At 38.3% G+C, this 14,590-nt stretch overlaps 1 long non-coding RNA gene across 2 annotated transcripts; it reads left to right on the forward strand.

The window, feature by feature from the left end:
- The first annotated feature begins 2,088 nt into the window (after positions 1-2,088).
- On the forward strand, positions 2,089-3,882 carry LOC136248940 (uncharacterized). Of its 2 annotated transcripts, XR_010697951.1 has the most exons (5): positions 2,089-2,878; positions 2,922-3,253; positions 3,315-3,442; positions 3,493-3,580; positions 3,639-3,882. It is a non-coding gene; the product is annotated as an uncharacterized lncRNA (long non-coding RNA). The 2 variants fall into 2 exon arrangements; XR_010697950.1 differs by having other exon boundaries at positions 2,142-3,253.
- Positions 3,883-14,590: the final 10,708 nt, after the last annotated feature.

Genomic DNA, 14,590 nt, shown 5'->3' on the forward strand with positions numbered 1-14,590 from the left:
TAACTTCTTCTAGCTAATCTCTCTACATGGTGATTTGTTTGTAGCTGAATTCTGTATAGGTGATTTGTTTGCAGCTGAGCTCTTTAAATAATGGTTTCTTTGTAGCTGAGCTCTCTCAAGGTAACTTCTTCTAGCTGATGTCTTTACAGGGTCACTAGTTTGTAGCTGTATTCTCTACATGGTGGTTTCTTTGTAACTGAACTCTCTACAAGGTAACTTTTTCTAGCTCATCTTTCTACAGGGTGATTTATTTGTAGCTGAATTCTTTATAGGTGATTTGTTTGCAGCTGAGCTCTTTAAAGAATGGTTTCTTTGTAGCTGAACTCTCTACAAGGTACCTTCTTCTAGCTGATGTCTCTACAAGGTCTCTAGTTTGTAGCTGAGCTCTCTACATGGTGGTTTTTTTGTAACTGAACTCTCTACAAGGTGACCTCTTCTAGCTGATCTTTCTACAGTGTGATTTGTTTGAAGCCGAACTCTCTACAAGGTAACTTCTTCTAGCTGATCTCTCTACAGGGAGATTTGTTTGTAGCTGAACTCTCTACATGATGGTTTCTTTGTAGCTGAACTCTTTGCAAAGTAACTTCTTCTATTGATCTCTCCACAGGGCGATTTGTTTGTAGCTGAACTCTACATGGTGGTTTCTTTGTAGCTGAACTCTACAAGGTGATTTTTTCTAGCTGAACTATCTCTTTCCATAGTTGCATGAACTCCCTACAAGGTAACTTCTTCTAGCTGATCTCTCTACAGGGTGACTTGTGTGTAGCTGATCTCTATACAGGTTTCTTATTTCTAGCTGATCTCTTGAATTCTCTTCAGGGTGACTGCTCTATTACGATGACTGCTCTATTAGAGTATCTCGATCTCGCACTTGCCGCACCAAGTTGGATTTCGTGTTATAACTCCGTGGCTTTAAGTCTGATTCTTCTACACCATTGATGAGCCTTTCTAAGATGATTACTCCATCTGTACAACGATTTTCAAAGCATTACCCTAAGCGGTTTATCTGGTAGGCGTGGCAAGCAGTCGTTTTTTTATTAGCTGATCTCGATTGCGTAATTGTTACACACTGTTGGTTTTTTCATTGTATCTTCCTGGTTTTTAGCTCGATTTCTTTCAAACCACAAAAGGTTTGAGGTTCAATAGTTAACCTATTCACCCACCGATTTTCAGCTTCTTCCCATGTGCGGTTTACCCTGTAGGCGTGACAACATATTGGTGTTATTTGTCGTGAATAATCGCTCATAACTCTTTGCCTGTTTATGGTATTCCAGCCAAAGTTGGTACCGAGATGCGCCTTTATATTCCCCTTCTGTGTGCCAAATTTTAAGGCAATCGGATATGGCGTTCGAGTGTTATAGCAGTTTTTGTAAGTGTGCGACAAGAAAAAGAAGAAAAAAAACGAAGAAACTGAGCCAATTTTTGAAGTCGCATATCTCGGGAATGCGAGAAGTGATTTCGCTAAAATTTGGAATGTGGAGTGCTGCAGTTGGAGGGAATCTCCACAGCAAAAATCGCCTTGTTTCATCAAGGAAGCACAGAGCTACGGAGGTGCGAAAATTGCGTTTTCTTTCTTCCTGTCAATATACTCACGGGTGTTACACGCCGGCTTCTTGGGCCGCACGACACACTACCGTGTGTCTTGATATTCGTTTTAATGGCTTGAAGGAACAGCTGTTAGTCTGTGTGCCAATAGTTTGAAAGGACTTTATACTTTGCTATTGATTTTGACTCATGCATGTGTGCAAGCACGGACATTATAAATCACAAAAAAATTCTGTAGCTGCTAACAGTCTGTCACTGTCAAATCCATTACCTTTGGTAGGCACAATCAGTGCTTTGATACATGGAAAAATTTAATGTTGTGTAGTAGCTAGTATGTGTGTGTGTGTTTGTGTGTGTGTGTTTGTGTGTGTGTGCGGGAGAGAGAGAGAGAGAGAGAGAGAGAGAGAGAGAGAGAGAGAGAGAGAGAGAGAGAGAGAGAGAGAGAGAGAGAGAGAGAGAGAGAGAGAGAGAGAGAGAGAGAGCAGAGAGAGAGAGACAGAGAGAGAGAGAGACAGAGAGAGACAGAGAGACAGAGAGACAGAGAGAGAGAGAGAGAGAGAGAGGAGAGAGTAAATGAGGCAGTTAAAGTGGTCTGAGTTTGGTAATTGACTCAGAGGTTTCAATCAGGTTTGATGCCCAGTACAGTTACCCAGGTGTTAAGCGGCAACCTAGTGACAACTGGAGAGGCAGACCATCCATAGCTATGATATAACATATGTAGTGGGTGAAGGTACAGGTGATACTGCCATGCCCACACATTCACATGAGATACTGTATGGTACACCTTTCTGTGAGTTACGCATAATACTAGTCCTGCCCTCGAAGGATTATGCTTACGATGACTCTTAGCACCAGCCTACATGAGTAGCTAGCACACAGATGCAGTCAGGTAGGCAAGTGGTAGCTGAAGGTATTGTCTTTTGTGTGTGTTTGTATGTGTATGTGTGTGTGTGTGTGTGTGTGTGTATGTGTGTGTGTGTGTGTGTGTTGGGCTTTGCTCTGTTAGTGTAGGCTAAGGCTGACTAAGAAGTTGACAGGAATGCATTCAAGCACATAAATATTTTTACTAATCAGTGTGGACACAATCTAATTAGCCACTGTGCATCCACCGCACTAGCTATATGGCTGCGCATGGATGAGGTCACTGCTCTATCATGCTCGTATATATATACCAACAGCATGCATGCATGCACAGATTGCACACAATCACCTTAGCTGCATGTTTCTTCCGATTGTTCTAGTCGCAGTTAATAACGAGGCTCTAGCAATGATGCAGCTTGTTGTCATCCAGAACTAGAACAGTGCTTGTGCTCCATGGCAGACTTACCTGCAAGTATAGCTATAAAAACTGTCACAGCATTTATGATCGTTCATAGATATCGCCTCTTCCATCCTTTTCCGACAGTTTCTAGCGACGCCAAAATTAATTGTATACCTTTGCTACAGTAGCTAGCTACAGTGCTACACGAATTTGGCGGCTACAAAATCGCATGTTACTTGCTGGTAAAAGGAGTAGAGGATAACACCCCCTGGGTCGAGAGACAACTGGGTGCATACCACAAGCACTCATCATCTCTAGTACAACTACCTCACAGTGAATTGGTTAAGTCTACTTTATAGATGACTGCAAGTGCAAGCTACCCTGACATAGGGAACTTTGCAGAAAGACATATACAGTAGGAAGAACTACATTTGTAGCAATTGTGAGGTAAGAAGATGTGGCTAATTCATGATTCATTATTAATTTGTTATCTATCATTGCATGGCAGTGGGATCTACCATCAACATCACCTAGCTACGTAAAGTTGTCAAAGGAAGTTACAAAGTAGTTACTGATGCTTTCAAAACTTGGACTGCTGATGATGTCTTGTGGTAGTACTGTAGATGAAATCACATAGTAAGTTCTGCTATAGTTCTTGGAAATGAGTATTTTGTGGTCTATTGAAGTTAGGCAGTGGAGAAACCTGTGATCATGGCTGGATCTTGTGAAAGCTATGAATGACACTGTACAAGGAATAGTATACATTAATTCAAGGTTTGTCACAGAAAAAAATTGCCATAGCAATATTTTTATTGTAACAACATTTTTACAGATGCTACCTATAAGAACTATACATAACTAGTGATGAAACAGATTAGGAGAAGAAAGCTGCACTCAATGGACAGAAGTAAAAGAGCAAATCTACATTAATTGTAGTGATGTAACATCCCTCAGAAAAAAAGAATCCTGAAGGTGTCAAGAACTTCAATTTGTGAACTGAAAATTATAGTTGCTGTACAAATGATGTGCTTTTTTACTTATTAATGAAATACATATTGTGGGTAGTAAATACAACACAGGAGCGAGACATTGCTAGCTATATTACTAGCGCAGTATAAAGCAGATGCACAATATAGAAAATGTTGATTTCAGCTACAGGATTTTTTACATCCTGTATGCATTTCACAGTGTTAAAATGTACATTTCTTCACTGCCTCATTTCCAGCACCATTCTAGATGCAGTAAATCTTTCTCTATCCTCTATATGAAACTTTACTGAAATCTATTGCACTAGTAAAATATATGACTTGCTATGTAATATTATGTGTGTATAACTATGTGTAACTGGTAGCATATGGTTTTATTATATGTACATATAGCTATGTATCATTGCCATTCAATGTCATCATAATAGTCCAGAAAGTAACAAACCAAGGTTCTCTTTAGACGTATCTAAGTTATGCTGCTTACGTACTAGTACATTAAATATTAATGTACATATCTATTATGCATGCACACAAATGCATATAGTGCAACCGGGCATGTACTTCCAAAAAGTTAAATTTCATGTTTCTGGTTATAACTTGAGACATACACCACACATCTTAATTCTGTTTTTTGCACATGGTTATACTCATGTATCTGTACATATCTGTACAGAGGTTACCATGGCAACAACCACAATTATCTCAAAAATGGTATATTTATGGTTTTTGGTTTTTTCGTATCTAGTTTTACATACTTTTGAGTTTTTCAATAATTTTCTAGTAGATGAATGGTCTCATCAAGCCCGACAATTTGTAGTACCAGATTTGTAAAAAAATGTTTTAAAAGTAAGTTATGGTGAATTTTGTGATTTTCATAGGGTTTTGAAAAAATGTATCTAGTTTCACATACTTCAAAATTTTTACATATACTCATTATTTTCTGAAAGGAGATAGATATTCCTAAAATTTGTAGCTGGGGTTTTGTAAATTTCTTTTTAGTTTTTGTTTTATGACATCGTAAAGTCAGATTATGGATTTTTCTGTGAAATTTGTTGAAAACCACAATTTATAAAAGTACGCTCTGAGACACTGCAAATATGTATAACCACAAAAAAACAAATTATGAAATACTAATGAGCAAAGCAACACATGAAAGGATAAAAGCATTATAGAATGTATCTAGTGGCATATAGAAATAAATGCGTGGGCGAGGAAGTAAAATAAGTTTGGAGGTTTATGCCCGCTCCGGTTGCACTATACATACAATGGTTTGACAAGCTATGCAATAAGAACTATACACACAGATTTTCATGCTTGTATTGACTATATTACAGCACCTTATTTCAATTGTAGTTTTTGCAAGTTGCTAACATATTTTCTAAAATTAGATTGCAATTCTGCATTAGTGTACACAATTGGTGGCTATAAATGGCTGCAAGCTGTTACTAGTAAATATAAAACTTCAGATGTGGAGCATCTCTGCATCAAATGTAACTTTATATGGGTAATTAAGTAATTACACAATAGAAAATATGTATAGAATCTAGCAGGAGGACAATCAACTCAACACAGATGTAGTATACCAACTTCCATATAATAAAAAAAATAATGTTGCTCAAAACTTCACATCATCAAACTTAGAAATGGAGCATGCATAAATTATAGTTTTCACTTTGTTTCACATTTTGTTGTAGTGGGAAATCAGCAACTCTATCTATATGTGTATTTGACCATTACTATTAAAAGTTCTGGTATTATTGTTAACTGGTGAAGCGGGCCACTGAAACCAAAATTACTTTATCACCAAAAGGAGTATTATGTAAAAACTTTTTTAGTGGTCCAACTAATTCATATTATAAATTATATGCATGCAGTAGATGTGTTCCATATTAATTGAAACACTCAAAGGTGTTGCTATAGCACATTTGGAGTGCAGGAGTAGTACAGTATTGTGTAATAGCAGCACATATGGTGTGCTGCAGTTGCTCACACAGTGTTACAGAGGAGCACTAAAGTGTTACAAGAAGAGTAACACGAAGGTTGTTATATAGCTTTAGTGGGTGTTATAGTGACACACTAGGCATTCTTTTATGTTTTCTGATGCTTTGATGAGGTGGAACCGCTTTAATTCCTTCACTTGCATTGATAGTTATTTAGGAAACACATACGAAAATATTTTTACACCAAGATTTTTATCAGGAAATAATTTTGCACGAAATAAAGCGAATTACGGTACACTTTACTTCCTTGAATTCTATATTTTGTCAGGGCCGCCGAGAGAAATTAAAGGGCCCAGGGAAAAGAGTTAAAGGCCCCAGGGGCAGATTCAGATTTTTAAAAGGGGGATTCCACTCTGGATCACAACTAGAAAAAATGTTCATTATACATGCTGACAATGACAATAGTCGCTCCTCATTACCAAGTTTGGATGGACATAAGGTTATGATTAAAAGAAAATGAATTACAGATGTATGGGAATGCAAATTTAAGGCAACATAGTGCAGCAGTGAAAAGACTGCTGCTGTTAGGTAACCAGGGCCGCCCACAGGGGGGGAGGGGGGGGCAACTGGGGCATTTTTCCCCGGGCCCCAGCCTGAAAGGGGTCCCAGGAGGCCCCATGAAGGGCCCCTGAATACCTGTTTAAAAGATCGATATACTCTAATAGAGCAGTCAGATCTAAATACTCTAATAGAGCAGTCACAGTATTCTTCAGAGGAGCGGTGTAGCAAGCTTATAGATAAGGAGATATGGTTGGTGATGGGTAGTTATTGTCATTGCCAGCAGGTAGTGACCTTTTTTTTTTTTTTTGGTCTTCACCTTACAACTTGGGTGAAGGGCCCCACTTTAACTCTTTGCCCTGGGCCCCTTAATTAAAAAAAAAAATAAAAAAAATAAAAATCACGTGACGCGAGTGTGGCTAGGGTCTTCCTCTTCTTCCCTTGAAGAGTTTAAGACCCGGGAACTGCGTCTTTTTGTGTTTATTTTGTGTTACTCTACCCGTCCCAGTCGAATTACCGACTGGGATAGTCGCCAGCCTCGCCAGAAGACATTTTTAGACGTAAACTTTTGGAGTGGAAACTATGGCAACCCCTCGAAAACCCAAGAGGAAGCTGGCAGGAAGCTCTCCGCCCAAAAGAAAATCTAAAAACGTCAAGAACAGTGAAGCCGACTGCATAGTCTGCGAAGAAGCGATCTTGGAGCCTGGCGAAAATTCTGATGGTGATGAAGCCGTATTCTGTGAAGGTGACTGCCAAGGCTGGATCCACAGAAAATGCGCGGGCCTGACCCGTCCAGCATTTCTCAAACTAGGTGAGTCTGACTCTCAGTACTTATGCTCTCATTGTATGCTGGTTAACCAAAACAGTGAAATAAACAAATTGTGACCGGATTTCACATAACAAGGCTTCCACACACACAAAATCAAACTTACGTTTTTACCAGAAATGGATTGCTGGCCTAATACACTATCACATTCCACACTGTACTTCCTTCAGGACTGGCAAGTCTGGTTTCTGTGGCAGCTTTCTTCCGACCCTGTCAAAGCCACGAGTGGGAGATTGGCGCCATTGAATGGCCATGGCTTTGTGATAATGGTGTGTAGTGAGCTGGGACTTCACAGAGAGCTCACCAATAGTGTTCTCGGTCAATTTGGAGTGATTTGAGGGCCATGGAGAGCCCAAACTTGGCCTCTGGATTCCAATCGTCTTCTTACTCCATTTTATACCCGTATATTAAGACCACCATCCACCCCCACCCTCCCACCCTATTACTATCACCTGTGATATTATTACCCACTCGAGAAAAGCTGCCCAAAACAGGGCTAATTTTGGGTATCAGAAATGTATACACCCACTCAGTGATAGCTAGTAAATAGATGCATACTTGGTGCAAATTTTGTTTGCACAGCTGTAGGCACTGGGAAGTTATTACACAATGATTACTTAAAATCGCCATATCTCCTAACGAAGTTTTGTGCGTCGAAGCCGGGTTTTGTCAAATTCAGTCACAATTAATGAATACCATTAAAGACCTAAACGCCAGCATAGTTTCACTTACAGAAACAATCACCCTACTACAGTCATCTGTCAACAACACAAATCAATCAGACCAGACAGCAGGCAACACATCGACATCTCTTAACATCCCATCAGAAGCCAGTGTCAATACTTCTGCAAATATAACCAATACCAAAGCCAGAAATACTGACAGAAACCACAACATTGTCATCTATGGTATCCAGGAGTGCCCTCCAAATATGCCAAGAGTCGCCAGATCTAAACTTGACTTGGAGAAAGTTCTCCCGATCCTTAACACCATCGACACTAGTATTGGTGATACTTCAATTAATGACATTCACCGTTTGGGAAAATTCTCAGCTGATAACAATCGTCCAAGACCAATACTAGCTAAATTTCTCCGTACACTTGATGCCAGCACTGTCTTATTCAACAGAAGCAAAACCAAAAAACCTATCCTGATTAAACCTGACATGACACCTGAAGAGAGAAAGATAGAATCAATCCTTCTTCATGAACGTTGGAACCTTATTCAACAAGGAATAGACCGTAAGGCTATAAAACTTCGCAACGGTCAGATTCTTATCAACAACAGACTTCATGGCATAGTTACAGACTTCAAATTTGTTAATTCCTCCGGTGGTTCATCTACTACAAGCTCTACATCTGCTAGTATTGCACCCGACTCTGTCCCTAATCAACAACCCTCTGTTCCTAATCAAAATCAATGACTACCTAATTGTTTCTACATAAACACTAGAAGTATTGTTAATAAGTTAACACAATTCCAATCCTTAGTTTACTCTCATGAATATGACTTGGTTGCTATTACAGAAACCTGGTTAACCAGCAATGTATTTAACAATGAAATTCTACCAAATCAATACATTATCTATCGCAATGATCGTAGGTCTAGAGGTGGAGGGGTCCTAATTGCCGTTCGAACTCATATCATCAGTAAACTCTTACCCTCCCCCACCAATCTTGAGATGTTGACTGTTGAACTAAAGCTACCCAAACGCCTAATCTTATGTGTGGTATACCTTCCTCCTGATCCAACATCATCTCAAATTCGATCCCTATCAGATCACATATCACAGTTCCAGCAGTCACACAGTGTTGTTCTTCTAGGTGATTTTAATCTACCACATATAAACTGGGAAACAATGTGTGGTAATTGTCGAGCCTCTGAAGACTTATGCGACATGACCTTTGAATTGAATCTTGTCCAACTTATAACCTACCCAACACACATTCATGGCAACATACTTGACCTCATTCTTACCAATGACGAAGACCTCATCACAAATGTCTCAGTTAATTCTCCAGAATGTTCTCAGATTTCATCTGACCATTTCCCAATTTCCTTCAGTATTAACCAAAACTGTCTACCACTTCACAATACTACTACATTACAAGCTTATGATTATTCAAAAGCTGACTTTACGAGTATGAATGACTTTATTTTAAATTCTAACATTGCTGACTGCTTAACCTGTGATGATGTTGAAAGCACTTGGTCTACCATCAAATCGGTCATCTCAGAAGCAATGTCCTTGTTTATACCCAAGTTTCAGTTGCGATCTAATCAGTATCCAAAGTGGTTTAGTCGTGATATAAGGCATCAGTTGAAGTGCCTTCACACTCTCAGAAGAACTCATAAACGTTCACCCACTCCCCATAATACTGCTAAACTTCGTCTAGCTGATGAACATTTTCAACAAAGCGTAGCTTTAGCCAAATCTAATTATGAGTCTTCCCTCATAAACAGTTATGCCGAATCCTCTAATCCTGCTATCTATCACTATATTAGAAGTTATACTAAATCTGGCACAATACCACCTACTGTACATCTCGATGACACTACAGCTTCAAGTGATACTTCCCGAGCTAGTCTGTTCAATCGATACTTCCACTCAGTTTTTACAGCTCCAACATCTTCTGAACAAACCATTCCATCACTCCATCCAGATCAAATAAATTCTCTAACATTCACTGAGGATGAAGTATACTATGTTCTGTGCCAACTTGACCCTAACAAAGCTACTGGTATCGACAAAATTAGTCCCAAGGTCCTCAAAAACTGTGCTTTCTCACTAACCCGTCCATTATGCCATCTTTTTAATCTCAGTCTGTCAACTGGGTCAATTCCTGAGGAGTGGAAGATTCATTTAATTGTATCTGTATACAAATCAGAAGATAGATCTTCAGTAAAGAACTATCGTCCGATCTCCCTCCTCAGCAACACGTCTAAAGTCCTTGAAACTCTAGTTTATAACAACATAATCAATCACACACTCAGCCATATCACAAATTGTCAATTTGGGTTCCTTCCTGGTAGATCAACTACCCAACAACTGTTGCTATACTTGAACAGCATTCATCAAGTCACCACTCAAGGCCATCAAATAGACTCTATTTATTTGGATTTTCGCAAGGCCTTCGACAGTGTTCCACATATGAAACTGCTAAATAAATTGAAGTCTTGTGGAATCTCCGGTAATCTCCATAAGTGGTTCAGCAGTTATCTACATAATCGTCTACAATGTGTAAGAATCTGTAATTCCATTTCCAACTTACTTCCCATCCTGTCTGGGGTGCCTCAAGGTAGCACCCTTGGCCCACTGCTCTTCCTGCTATACATCAATGACCTACCATCTGTCATAAAATTCTCAAGTATATTCCAGTTTGCTGATGATACCAAACTATCTAAAAGTATTGCTGTTTCTTCTGACCAACTGTGCTTACAAGAAGATCTCAACCATTTATTCACCTGGAGTGTTAACAATGATTTTAGATTCAGTGTACCCAAATGCATCCACCTGAGTTTCAACAGTAAATTCACTACCACATATTCTATTGATGGCTGCCCACTCCCACAGCTTCTTTCTCATCGTGACTTAGGTTTGCAGCTTTCATCAGATATGTCCTGGTTCAAGCACTATCAAATCATAACTGCTAAAGCCTATAAATATTTAGGACTGCTGAGGCGTGTCTTCCATAGCTGCCATTCTATCAGAGCCAGAAAACTTCTCTATTTAACTCTAGTGAGATCTCAGTTAACTTATTGCTCACAATTGTGGAATCCTTATATGATCAAAGATACCACTATTCTTGAAAAAGTACAAAGACGAGCCACCAAGTTCATTCTAGCTGATTATGTCAGTGACTATAAAACACGCCTACTCCGGTTAGGTATCTTACCTCTAATGTATATGCTCGATCTCTATGATATTATGTTCCTTGTCAAAGCTTTACAACAGCCATCTTCTCAATTTAACATATACAACTACATATCATTTAGCTCTTCCAACACCAGGTCTTCGTCTACCAACAAACTAAATCATGTCCGCACTAATAGTAACTATGCCAGAAACTTTTACTTTAATAGAATTCCCAGGATATGGAACCAATTACCTTGCATTGACATCAACCAGTCCCTACCAGTCATCAAAGCTACTATTCAGAACTATTTATGGCAACACTTCACCACAAATTTCTCTCCTGACAATCCCTGCACCTATCATTACTGCTGTAGATGCAGCAAGTGCTATGATTCTGGACTGACAATTAACTTTACTACATAAGTTTAATTAACTCCCGGCTGCCAGCACAGGTTGCTGGCAGACCATCAATGCAACTTTTTCTTCATCTATACCCACCTACACATGTATAATTGTAATTGTATGTTGCATTGTAAAGCATTAATAATAATAATAATAATTTCTCTGGGCGGCCCTGTAGGTAACATCAAAAGTTATCAACCATCTATTACTACATGATTTAGCATCAAAAAATTGGAAAAATATTGGTGTTACAGGGGCGTAGCCAGGATTTTTGAAGGGTGAGAGACTTTCAATATTTTAATAAATCAAAACTCAGCAAATCGTAATATTTTATGCAAAAAGTACATTAATTATGATGCATTAAGTGGCCCTTGGATGAAGGTACTGTAGTACTAGATAAAGTCACCTAGTGGAAGCAGACAGCATAACACATAGAGACACATATAGCTAGTACTCTGTAAGTGATGGTTATATCTCACTGTGGTATAGGAGCCATGAATCCACTGATACAAATGACGATCAAACAATATAACTATACAAATATGCATAGCATGAATTCATTTTGCATAACACAAGTGATAAATTACTGGAGCTCTATATCTTTAAACACTGCATACCAAAGCTATAGCAGTATAAGGTCATGCTAAGTTTTGCATTTAATGTTGGAATGTCTGAAAAACTTCATATGGACATGGATATTTACATGCATGTTCTATTAGAGTATACCTGACTGCTCTATTAGAGTATATACCTGACTGCTCTATTAGAGTATATCGATCTTTTAACAAGTTTTGAAGAGGGCTCATGTTACCTCTGTAAATCCTTCCCTGAGAGATGAATATAAGTTTTATCAATTGTTGTGCTGTGCCTTTACACTATATTGCTCACTCATTTTGTCCTGCCACACTAAATGGTGCGTTAGGATCCTGCTTGCAGAAGTCTAAATTTTACAGGGGGGTTCCGGAACCCCCCCTCCCTACGCCCCTGTGTTATCATCTGGCAATTCAGTATTTTGTAATATTGCATTTTTATATAGTACAAATGTATAAAATGCAATAATATTATAATATACTGAAATTGCCAGGTGATAACACCTGATTTTCTGATTCTAAATCATGTAGTAATAGATGATTGATAACATTTGATGTTACCTAACAGCAGCAGTCTTTTCACTGCCACACTATGTTGCCTCAAATTTACATTCCCATACATTCTTTTTCTTTTTTATCATAACCTTGTTACTTTGTGTCCATCCAAAGTACAGACAAAGTTGGTAATGTCGCCAACTATACCCTTGAAAATAATAAGCACCTTAAGAGATGCTATTAGTCACACCGATGTCCATACCACAACTAATTAACTTTCTTTGATACTTAGATTATAGGTACATTTTGCAATTTACACAAATACAGGCCTGCTAAGAGGGAGGGGACAACTGGGGCATTTTGCCCCGGGCCCCAGCCTGAAAGGGGCCCCTTGAATACCTGTTTAAAAAATCGATATACTCTAATAGAGCAGTCACAGTATTCTTCAGAGGAACAGAGTAGCAAGCTACGTATGTAGTTATAAATAAGGAGAGGCCAACCTATTATGCTGGCATATTTGACGCAAGCCTACTATTACTAATAATAATAAGGTAGTAGTATAGGTATATTCGCTGCAGGCACACCATTGTGTAATTTAGTGAAGTAAGTTTTCACCTGTATGTACAGGATAGGAAATGAATCTAATTAAAACCTTAACTTACTGATACAATACCACAAATACATCTCAGCAACCTCAGTATACCTAAGAAAAATTACTATTGTTAGTCAAGCATTATTCACAATAGCCCATGCAGCACATTGGAAGAGTGCTAGTTGTTAGTCTCTCATGGCCAGACTGCTTTTTCTTCCACAGTGCTTATTGATTAGAAATTATAAGCACCTGCTTGAAACATTGTTGATTTTTAAAATTCATGGGGTGTTACTACAGTAAGCATAATGCAAGCATATTAGGTGGATATTTCAACAAAAACTGTGGAGCTTAATTCCATGAAAATAGATCAATACCTAAAATAATTAGCTTCATATAATTGTAATTAAAGTGTTTGTTATAGTTGTATAGTTGAGTGTTTTGTTACATTACAATTCTACAGGTATGACATTTGGATTCACACTTTATTTAATAGAGCAGTCAGTAAAAACTGCAATAGAGCATTCTGATGCATTATATATAGCTCCTTAGATCAATACTCTCTAATAGAATAGTCACTTTGTAGTGAAATACTCTAATAGAGCATTCACTGATTAAATTGCTCCAAAATAATTGTAAAAAATGTTGCTAACCTAGGAGCATAAATAGAACACTGAAAAGAATAATAGATGAAAAAAATTTCTCTGGATGCATTTTGGGCAAAAATTTTGAGCATATTTAAGTCAGGCGGCTCAGGCCTAAATAGTAGTATAAAATAACTATAGACTAAAACCCTGTACAAATCAGCAGAAAGTACAGGTAAATGCATGTTTCTGTGACAAACCTTCCTAGTGCATCGGTGTAAAAATATTTGCTGAGTCCCTATCTATATGCATGGCCTCTAATTGTTAATTTTAGGTAACTGTTGTACATTAATATTGTTGTCAATAAATCATTACTGTGTAAAATACTATCAATTGGTACTGAAGCAATGGGGTAATTACCTTCAGTGCATGGGGTACAATATTTTTTTGGACTCTGGCAAAGTAGATATACACAATGTAGTTGGCTTATATAGCAGCATGGCCAAATACTGTGACTTCACCCATACAGCAGTGGCGGATCCAGGATGGGGCATTTGGGGCAAATGCCCCCCCCCCCTTCAAGAAATTGCATACAAGATCGAGATACTCTAATAGAGCAGTCAATTACTCTAATAAAGCAGTCACAATGTTCATGAGGCAGTGTAGCTTACCTATGAAGCTATAAATAGGATTTTATTTTACATAACAGACGTGATATGGTTGGTAAGGATAACTAGCTATTATTGTCGAGACCTTTTTTTTTTTTTTTTTTTTTTTTTTTTTTTTTTTTGTCTTCAACTGGTTTTCAGTAAGTTTTTTTTGGTCTTCAACTGTTTTTCAGAAAGGTGCCCCCCCTCTTTCCAAACTCTGGATCCGCCCCTGTACAGCTATGATAAATCGGTAGCACTAGTACTTTTACATGCCTGCCTACATTGTTGGGGTAACGCATTACACAAGT

Source organism: Dysidea avara, chromosome 1 (genome assembly GCF_963678975.1).
Source record: "Dysidea avara chromosome 1, odDysAvar1.4, whole genome shotgun sequence".
NCBI lineage: Eukaryota > Metazoa > Porifera > Demospongiae > Dictyoceratida > Dysideidae > Dysidea > Dysidea avara.